General features: G+C 42.3%; 1 pseudogene; it reads left to right on the top strand.

Annotated features, from left to right (window-relative positions):
* Positions 1–5,281: 5,281 nt before the first annotated feature.
* Positions 5,282–11,519, top strand: part of LOC100943538 — a 6,767-nt pseudogene continuing 529 nt past the window's right edge.

Raw genomic sequence — 11,519 nt, forward strand, 5'->3', positions numbered from 1 at the left:
CCTTTTTGCAACAAATCTCCCAGATGTTTGTTGAGCTTCTTGTACCTGGACATCTAAATCTGTAGCAAAACCAGGGAAGTTTCCTCAATTATTTCCTCAGATAGGCTTTCCAGACTTTACCTGTGTTCTTCTTCACTCTCAGGAATGCCTACAATGATTCTTATATTTGATTATTTCAAACAATCTCATATTTCTTGTAGGATTTGTTTGTTCCTCTTAATTCTCTATTATTTATTTTTGACTGACTGAGTGCAGGCAGCACAAAAGAGTTGTCTTGGTCTAGTCTATTCTTAAAACTTTCCACTGTGTTTTGTATTTCCTTCAATGAAGTTCTCATTTCCAGAAGTTCTACCTGTTTTTTTAATTTATTTTTTGCTTTTTTAACCATTCTATTATTATTAGAATTTTATTATAACTATTATATCATTATTATAATAATCTTAAAGTTTTCTTAGGATATTAATAGTAGTAATAGTATTACTATACTATTACATTGACAAGATAAATATATAATTTTTTTTCTTATTGAGTTCTCTGTAGATTCTAGTTATCAGGCTTTTTTTTTTTTTTTAATGTATCAATCTTTCAGTAAATATTTCATCAGTTCCTGAATTTTTTTCTGGTTTCTTTGAGTTGTTTTTCCACTTTCTCTTGGACTTCATTGAGCTTCCTTATAATCCATGTTTGAAATTCTTCATCCGTCATTTCAATACTATCTTTAGGTTGCTATTCATTCCTAGAGAGCTGATATTTCCTTTTGAGGGTGTCTGTTCAGTCTGATTTTTCATGAAGTTCTTTTGCTGATTCCTCTTCATCTGGGACAGCTCTCACTTCTTATTTTTGTCCTTTCTTTTGTTTGTAGATGGGGATCCTCTCCCCACTTGTAAAAAGAGTGTAGCATATGTGGGGTCTGAAAAGCTTTTTGGTGCTTTTCTGGTGATCTGGGTTCATGATGGATGCCTTGGTTATAGATGCCTTTAGTATGGGGTTTTCTCAGCTGCTAGCTGTTTGTAGTCTGCAGCAATGGTAATCTATGTATGTGTGTGGACAGATTCCCTGTCTCTGATGAGGGAGGGTGGAAGTGTTTGGAATCCTTTCTCTTTCCTCAGCCTGGGGTCTTCTTAATAGCTGAAGTATATTGGCACACCAAGCTCAATCTCCGAGACCACTGGAGCCTATGGGTGAAAATCAACCACACCTGTGTGACTGAGCCAGGAGCAGCTGTGAAAGGCTGTCATATTGACACCCCTGCCTGTAAGGGGCGCTTGCAGGACAGAACATGCTGCAGGGTTTTGGGAATTGTGACAGGTACCAACTGCTCAGGAAAGGCACAGCAATGTCCCAGGCAACAGGCAGGGCCCTGGAGCTTTCAAATGAGTCCGTGTCCCCACCGCAACAGTGGGTTGGGGGCTGTGGGAGGAGAATCAGGGCAGTGTTGCTTCCAGTAAACTTGCCCTCAGACTCCATAAAATCTGGAAAGGCAGAGGGGGATCAGAAGTCTGTTCCCAGGCCACCAGGGAGGGTCTGAGGTGGCCCTATCAGCCAGACAGTGTCCTTGTGGAGCTGGAACCTTCTGAGACCCACAGTCCGGCTGTCTGAATCAGTTCCTCTCTTCTCTCTTCCCCTGCTCCACAGTTGCCCTCTGGGTCTAACAGCAGACAGGTGCTCACACTAGCCTCGCTCACACCGCTGAGCTCCCCCTGGTGGAGGGGCTGGGGGCCTCCCTATCTGGGACCTGCCTTAGCTGAGAGTGGCCTACTGTGTGGGGTACTCCACATGTGCTCTGCTCTGGGACCCATGCTACTGTCCTATAGGGTCTGCTCTCGAGGGCACCCTTTCCTCCGAGGTTAGTTCATAATCTCCTCTCCATGACCCAGAGCAACAGGATTAAACTCTGTGGGTACAGGATCTGGCCTGTGGGCCTGTCCAAAGGTCCCAGAATATCAATCCCTGACTGTGCCAGGGAGAGAAGTGCAGGTCCAGAGTTATCTTTGATGCCCCTCTGCTTCAGTTGTGCCCTGCTCTGATGGAGCCTGGGCAGGCAGAAATGGGGAGGGCTGGTGAGCAGGGAGCTCAGGGTCTAACACCCCTCAGTCCACCGCAGGTCTTAAAAGAAAGGGTGTGAGCCCACTCTCCAAGGCCTCAGTGTGGTAGGAGCACCAGCAGTGGAAGCAGCTGCCCTGAGAACCTGGACTCAATCATCTCTCTCAGTAGCCATGGATGGGTGGGGGAAGGGGAGGCAAAGAGTAAATCTAGAATTGTCACCTCTGTCCCTCTCTCTGGAAGACAGCCCACCCAGAATGTCCAGGCTCTGGGGTCACACAGATCCCTAGGGACCCACCAGGCCCCAGTGACCCCTGTAGTCTGGTCCAGAGTTGGGAAATGTTTGTGTGGGAATGAGTGAGACAAAAACTGAGGGGCTGAAGCCCCTGGGGACACGAAGGTGCAGGGTAGGTGGAGAACCATGCGGCACCGACATTCTCAGCTCAGGTCTACATTTGTGGGAAGCGACGACTCTGAGGGCACTGAAAGTCAGATGCTTTGTCTTCAAGAAGCTCCCAGATCACTGGTAGCAATCATTGGGGGTTCCTGAGGGTAGAAATTCTCTGCAGCAGCTCAGGAGTCCACTGAGTACCAGAGATGTGAGGGAGGGAGAAACAAACCATACACTTACACTGTTCTCTGGAGTCTAGTCCTCTAGAGATTGACCTCTGCCTATATCTTGCTCCTTCTTTTTCTGCTCTGGAACTTTTTCCCATGGAATCTCTGGTAGGTTCTGGCACTTTTCCCTTGAGATTAATCCCAATCTGTTTGTTTCCTTATTTTTCATCTAAAACTTTGTCTTTGCTCTGAGATAATCTGACCACTTGTGTGTCCCCAGTGCACCATCTTCTCCTGACCTCCCAGAGACACTTTTTTTTTCTGAGATAGAGTCTCACTATGTCGTCTTGGGTAGAGTGCTGTGGTGTCACAGCTCACAGCAACCTCAAACTCTTGAGCTTAAGTGATTCTCTTGTCTCAGCCTCCCAAATACAGGCACCCATCACAAATCCTGGCTATTTTTTGTTGTTGTTGCTGCAGTTGTCATTGTTGTTTAACTGGCCTGGGCTGGATTCAAACCTGCCAGCCTCAGTGCATGAGACCGGTGCCGTAACCACTTTGCCACAGGCGCCAAGCCCCAGATATACTTCTTATTAATATTTTAAATAATGTTAATATCTATTATTATTTTTAATTGGATTACTTATTTTCTTGCTATTGAGTTGTTTAGTTTCCTTATATACTTTGGATATTAACCATTTATCAGATGTATGGTTTACAAATAGTTTTAATTGAAAAATCATAATTGCCTACATTTATAAGGCACAATGTGATATTTGGATACATTTCAATGATACATGTGAAATCATTAAATTAAGCTAATTAGCATATCTACCATGCTTATCACTTTTTGTCATAAGCTGGTTTATGATCTTGGTAATTTTAAAACGTACATAACTATAGTCACCCTGCTGTGCAGCAGTTCTCAAAACGTATTCCTCCCATCTGAACTTCATGCCCTTCACTAACAACTCCCCATTCTTTCCTTCCCCACACTATACCCAGCATCTTGTAGTCATTATTCTACTCTCTACTACTGCAAGTTAAACTTTTAGATTTCACATGTAGGTATATGTAGTAAAGGTATATGTAGTATACTATACATACCTACAGTATTCACATATAGGTATATATAGTATTTTCCTTTCTGTGCCTGGCTTATTTCACTCGGCATAATGTCGTGTAGGTTTATCCACATTGTTGTAAATGACAGTATTTCTTTTTTTTTTTAAGGCTGAATAGCATGCCACTGTGTATCTACACCACATTTTCTTTATCTATTCATCTGTTGATGAAAATGAAAATTGGGCTCGATACCTATAGCTCAAGCGGCTAAGGCATCAGCCACATACACCAGAGCTAGTGGGTTCAAACCCAGCCTGGGCCTGCCAAACGATAATGACAACTACAACCAAAAAACACCTGAGCGTTGTGGTGGGTGCCTATAGTCCCAGCTACATGGGAGGCTCAGGCAAGAGAATTGTTTAAGCTCAGGAGTTAGAGGTTGCTGTGAACCAGAAGAACGTACCATCCTCATGGCTGGGAAGAATCCATGTGGTTAAAATGTCCATACCTACCAAATGGAGATATTGATGAATATGAAAAAAAATCAAAACGAGTATCATTGTTAGATAGTTCTACTCATAAATCAAATGACAATAAACTGGAGGAAACACTAATGTGATAAAAAGAAGGAGCCTTCTCAAATTTTCCTATTTCTGAAGAAACTATAAAGCTTCTGAAAGGTCGAGGGGTAACATCTCTTTCCTATTCAAGTTAAGACCTTTGGTCCTGTATATGAAGGAAAAGACTTAATAGCTCAAGCACGGACAGGAACAGGAAAGATATTCTCTTTTGCCATCTCCTTGATTGAAAGACTCCAAAGAAATCAAGAAACAATTTTTAAAAGCCGCTCACCAAAGGTACTTGTTTTGGCACCAACAAGGGAACTGGCAAACCAAGTAGCCAAAGACTTCAAAGATATAACTAGGAAGCTCAGTGTGGCATGCTTTTATGGTGGAACAGTGTATCAAAGCCAAATTAATCATATTTGAAATGGTATTGACATCTTGGTTGGGACCCCTGGTCGTATCAAAGACCATTTGCAGAGCAGCCGATTGGATCTTTCTAAACTGTGCCATGTTGTGCTTAATGAAGTGGATCAGATGTTAGATTTAGGTTTTGCTGAGCAAGTTGAAGATATTATTCATGAATCCTACAAAACTGATTCTGAAGACAATCCTCAGACTTCACTTTTTTCTGCAATTTGCCCACAATGGGTATACAAAGTTGCAAAAAAATACATGAAATCCACATATGAACAGGTTGACCTTGTTGGAAAAATGACTCAAAAGGTTGCAACTACCGTGGAACATTTGGCCATCCAGTGTCATTGGTCTCAGAGGCCAGCAGTTATTGGAGATGTCCTTCAAGTCTACAGTGGGTCTGAAGGGAGGGCTAATATTTTCTGTGAGACCAAGAAGAATGTAACTGAAATGGCCATGAATCCACACATAAAACAGAATGCCCAGTGTTTACATGGAGACATTGCACAATCACAAAGAGAAATTATGCTGAAAGGTTTCAGAGAAGGTAGTTTTAAAGTTTTAGTGGCAACCAATGTGGCTGCCCGTGGTTTGGATATTCCTGAGGTTGACCTGGCGATTCAAAGTTCTCCTCCTCAGGATGTTGAGTCCTATATCCACCGCTCTGGATGCACAGGTAGAGCTGGCTGGACAGGGATTTGTATAGGTTTTTATTAACCAAGAGAAAGAGGTCAACTAAGATATGTGGAACAAAAAGCAGGAATTACTTTTAAATGTGTAGGTGTTCCTTCTACAATGGATTTAGTTAAGTCTAAAAGCATGGATGCCATCAGGTCTCTGGCTTCAGTTTCTTATGCTGCTGTTGATTTTTTCTGACCATCAGCTCAGAGACTGATAGAAGAGAAGGGGGCAGTGGATGCATTGGCTGCAGCATTAGCCCACATTTCTGGTGCATCAAACTTTGAACCACGATCTTTAATCATCTCTGATAAGGGGTTTGTGACCATGACTTTGGAAAGCCTAGAGGAAATATAGGATGTCAGCTGTGCTTGGAAAGAACTTAACAGAAAGCTGAGTAGTAATGCTGTGTCCCAGAATGTGCCTCCTAAAAGGAAATATGGATGTTTGCTTTGATATTCCCACAGCTGAGTCAGAAAGGTTACAGGCAGAGTGGCATGATTCAGACTGGATACTCTCAGTGCCAGCCAAACTACCTGAAATTGAAGAATATTATGATGGAAACACATCTTCTAATTCCACACAGAGAAATGGCTGGTCAAGTGGCCAAACTGGTCAGGTCCATCAGGCGGTCAATCTGGTGGCCCATCTGGTGGACAGAGTCGACAGGGGAGTCGCTCAGGAATTCGACAAGACAGTAGAAGAGAAAGTGGGAACAGAAATCGATCAAGAAGCAGGGGCCACAAATGGAGTTTGCTTTTCCCCACACATACTCTTCCAATAATTTCAGTTTCAGGTATTATTCTTGTCTTTAATCCATTTTCAGTTGATTTTGTAATCAAGGATCAAATTTATTTTTCTGCATATGGCTACCTAGTTTTTCCCAGTGCCATTTATTGGAGAAACTATCCTTTCCCCATTATGTGTTCCTGGCATCCTTGTCAAGTCAATTGACTGTAAATGTGTGGGTTATTTCTAGGCTTTCTATCCAGTTCTACTGGTTAATGTATCTGTTTTTATGCCAGTGCCATGCTGACTTGATTTAAATTGCTTTATACTTTGGAGCCAGGCAGTATAATTCCTCCATCTTTGTTCCTTTTGTTGAAAATTGTTTTGGCTATTCAGTTAATCAAATGTACTGGGTCCCTTGGGATACAGAAAGTCATTCTCATCAAGAAAGGAAATGAAGGTGATGGTCTAAGATGAGGACTTAAATTAAAAAGTTTTAAAATGCCAAGTCAAACCCCTTCTTAATATAAAGAACTTAAGATCCATTAGCCTGGCCAGGTACGGTGGCTCATACCTGTAATCCTCACCCTAGGAAGCTGAGGCAGGAGGATCCCTTGAGCTCAGGAGTTCAAGACTAGCCTGAGCAAGACTGAGACCCTATCTCTACTAAAAATACAAAAATAAGCCAGATGCTATGGCAGGCACCTGAAGCTGAGGCAGGAGAATCACTTACCCAGCATTTTGAGGTTGCTGTGAACTAGGCTAACTCTATGGCACTCTAGTCTGAGCAACAGAGTAAGACTGTCTTTAAAAAACAAAATAAAAATTCATTAGCCCTGAGTTCCTTGAGGAAACTTTTACCTATCCAAATGCATTGTAAACATTCAAAATAAAAAATTGTATGAATGAGAGAAAAGTTTGCCCAACTATCAGAATTAAGCCAATGGCATTATTTCCTAATTGGAAGTCTTATCCTTCCTATTACATTTTTATGTAAGAGTCCCATTATCACTAGGCTGAAGGCCCAGAAAAATATTGGTGAAGGCTAAGTTCCCCAGCAAGCAGACTCTGTACTGGAGACTAAGATATAGGAATGTTAATACAGAGTGCTTTTATGATCAACTCTTGGAAGAGAGGAGGGAAAAAATCAGGATTGGGCAAGAAAGAGTTGAACTGTGGTGTAACACCAAAGGAGGCCTCAGGTGACTATTCTGAGAATTTTGAAGAGAGAATGATCCTTCAGAGTTATGCTGAGTTGGGACAAAAGACTGAGCCATCTGTATCAAGCACTCACTGGATCTGGACAAACCCAGAAAAGAAGTGTGACCTCAGTTAAGTTGGCTCCATTTAGCCTAGGCAATCCAAGCAGAGGCTATGTGTTGTAAGAAACCATTGTATTACTTTAAAATGGGATATTTTTTGGTGATCAGTCTGATGCAGACATAAAATAACATCACAGTTGTATGTGACAATAATTTATTATACTCACAGGTCCCGGAAGAGAGTAAGTCACCACACACCATATGGGACTATATGGGAACAGCACCAAGGGAACAATCTCAGACAAGCAGGCAAGGATCCAGAGAGAAACTGAGGAGCCACAGACAAATGCCTTTACTAGGGGTCAGGGTGGAATACACAAGCAAAAAGCATGAGGGGATTCAATCAGTGTGTTTGAATGTCATTAGGTCACAGTCAGGACAGGGCAAGAAGGGAAAATTATATAGGACTAGCCTTATCAGACTGGTATACCTGGTCGCCTAGACATGGTGTTCATAGCCTGTTTTGGGAGGTATTGAGGAATCAGAAAAATATGAAGTTTTTAAAATATACAGTACAAGGAGACTTTGACTTGGGTCTTCCCCTTTGTGCCAGAAGCTCTGATGCTTTTTACTCCTTCTGTATTCTTTTCTAATAAAATCCTATCTTACCACTGGGCAAAGCGGATGGGGGGAGGAAAAATATATATATACATATATATACACATACATATATACACACACACAATATAGGCTGAGAGCTGAGCTCTTTGTTGGTAGTACCGTCAGTAGAAGAGGAAAGTAAATCTTTCATTCCTGAAGATTACCTCTTGTGGTACATCAGTGTCCACCAAAGTCCAACCCTTGTGCTACTTGGATCCACTTCTTTGTTTAAATTATGAAAGCAACTCTTTCAGGATTCCAGGGAACATCTCTTCCTGGGGGAATCTCAGAAAAGAAAGGTATATGGAGGCTAGGGCATGGTGGTTCACACCTATAATCCTAACACTCTAGGAGGCCAAGGCAAGTGGATCCCTCGAGCTCATGAGTTCAAGACCAGCCTGAGCAACAGAGACCCCATCTTTACTAAATGTAGAAAAACTAGCCAGGTACTGTGGCAGGTGCCTGTAGTCCCAGCTATTTGGGAGGCTGAAGTAATAGGATTGCTCAAACGCAGGAGTTTGAGGTTGCTATGAGCTATGACACTATGGTGGCATTCTATCCAGGGCTACAGAGTGAAACTCTGTCTCAAAAAAATAAATAATTAATTAAAAAAAGGTAAATGGGACAAACTATAACCCCCAATCCCATAGCAATGCTTGAACTATAATTGACACTCATTTATTACCTTCACCACTCTAGATCCCTCTCATCCTTTTGCAACCAGTCAGGCTATTCCCTCCTGCTCAAGTCCATTCTAACCTTGGCTATTTCTTTTGCTACACAAAATGGATGATAAAGTGCACATCTCAAAGATCTCCTTATGGGGATGATATACCCTGATTACCTCTCTTTCAAGGTCACACAAGTGGGGCTGTAGTACAACCACAATATCAAACCAACCCATCCATGAATCAAATGTGGGATTTTTTCCTTCACCAGCTGATCATGAGGGATCACCTTCATCTTCTGATAGACTGTGTCTGGACTTGATATCCCTATAACATGACTATACATACATATAACAACAATATATACTCTATATATATATGTATAGAGATAGGTGATAAAATAAAAATTGATAGTGTGACAGATATGTGCAGAGCATGTATCATGTTGTTAATTTCTCCTTCTAGAGACCCCTGTCCTCATAAGCTGCAGAGAATCTTAGCTGTCTACAGAAAAAAGGTTAAATTTCTTAGACTGGCATTCAGGATCTGAATATATATATATATACATATATATATTCTGAAAGCAATTCCTTCAGGATTCCAATAAATATATAAATTTATTTTATATATGTATTTATTTTATATATATTTTAAACACTGTAACAGATATTACTAAGGGTCAGGGGTGGACCCTAAATGCAATTACATGTATCTTTCTCAGAAAGAGACAAAGGAATTTATACACACCAGAAGTGAAAGCAATAATGTGAAAATGGAGGCAGAGAATGGAGTGATGCATCATAAGCCAAAGGTATGCCCACAGTCACCAAATGCTGGCAAAATCTGAAAGAGGAAGGAATGGATTTTCCTCTAAATCCTCTGGAGGAAACATGGTCCTGTCTACAACTCAATTTTGAGTGTTTTTGGCCTAGTGAAAATGATCTCATATTTCTATCCCCAATAACTATAAACTATTGTTTCAAGCCACCAAGTTTCTGATAATTTATTATAGCACCCCTAGAAAACTAATATAAATAGGGATAATAAATAGAAGCTTTATGAGGTGCACAGAATTTGAATAATCGTAAGATTTAAATATATTGTAACTGGAAAAAAGAAAAATGTCAGAAGTAGGGAAGGTGAGCATTACAGGTAAAGAAAAAGACAGTGAGAAAGGAATTCAAGGGAGTTATACAGCAAAAACAAAGTAGTTCAATTATACAAGAATATACACTACTGGAAAGTAATTATTGTTGAAGATATTGAATGCCAATCTAAGAAATTTAACCTTTTTTTGTAGACAGTTAAGATTCTCTGCAGCTTATGAGGACAGGGGTCTCTAGAAGGAGAAATTAACAACATGATGCAGGCTCTGCACACACCTGTTACACTATCAATTTTTATTTATCACCTTCCACCACAGGTTTAAGGATTGGGATTCAGTTTCCATAAGACCTAGTCTAAGGTCTCCAAAGTCTAGTATGTATGTTTGCTAAATGGTGAATGAGTGAATGAATGATATTGTGCATTTTGCTTTAGTTATCACTAAGCAAAGTGTGATGGAGTAGCAAGTATGATGGAGTATTTGTTCTACTCCATTACTTACTTTTTCTCTTTAAGTATGATTATTAAGATGATCTAATTTTAGAAAATGATACTGAAAGTCCAAGAGATAATTCAGTGTGATTAACCCTAGGGCACACTTGCAAACCTGACCAAACCCACTTAATCAATGATGGCTGTCTGGAGCAGGGTTGAGAAATAATGTAAGAATCATATAACAGATTAGCAATGCCTGCTAAAGTGCTGGATTAGGAGTAGACACCCAGATGAGTGTGTTTGCCACTCCATTCTTCCTCTAGAAGTTAGTCATTTGGTAAAACAGTAAAAACTTTTCGTTGTCTCCTTATGTGAAATACATAAAGAAAAATTTCATTTAAATGGAGACGCCCATGAGTTGAGCATGGTTAATCAAAGATTTGCTTCATTTAAGTAAAAAGAAGCCAAAGGCTGCACTGGGGAGACGGAAGGCTGCTTGTCCTTTCCCATCCTATTCCCGTGGTCAGACTCTGACCTCTCAGGTCAGAAAGAAGGGGCAGACGCGAATCGGCCCCCAGCCCCGTGGCCCCAGCCCTGCGCCCCCGATGGAGGGGCTTCTCTGTGCTGGGACCAGCGCTTGCGCTCAGAACCGGCCTGGAAGACAGGAATCAGCACACCCGCCTGCCGAGCAAGGGAGAATAAAAACTAGAACTCTGTACATGCTAGATTCCAAGGTTTACATCGCAAGTTCTGAAACTGGGCCCAGGGAGAAGTGAAATGTCAATGGGGGGAGGGGGAGAATGAGGCCGAGGCTAACCAGGCCAAGGAGCTCTGTGCTCTGCGACCGCTAGGAGCACGGCACTAACTCCCGGACCCGCTAAGATACCTACAGTTTACAGACTAAAAACCTAAGCAGTTCAGAAATAGAATGGAAAGGCACCCAGCAAGTGTTGTCACCCTGCCACGCGACCTGGAAGCTGCATGCCCTGCGGACCCTCAGCCGCTCCTGGGCCTGGACGTCCAGCCAGAGCAATCAGACCCAGCGAACGCGAGCTGATGCAGCGGGCAACCCGCCCACCTGCGTCCCCTCAGATCTGCACTTGCTGCTCCTCTGAACCCCCACCTGCGGCCCCTCAGATCCCTCACCTACGCTCCCTTACACTCTCGCCTGCGCCCCCAGACCCTCACCTGCGGCCCCCCAGATTCCTCATCTACGCTCCCTTACACCCTCGCCTGCGCCCTCAGACCCTCACCTGTGGCCCCTCAGACCCCCACCTGCGCCCTCAGACCTCTCACCTACGCTCCCTTACACCCTCACCTGCGGCCCCTCAGACCCT

This window comes from Otolemur garnettii, unplaced genomic scaffold, assembly GCF_000181295.1.
Source record: "Otolemur garnettii isolate 467f Iridium unplaced genomic scaffold, OtoGar3 scaffold00030, whole genome shotgun sequence".
Lineage (NCBI taxonomy): Eukaryota > Metazoa > Chordata > Mammalia > Primates > Galagidae > Otolemur > Otolemur garnettii.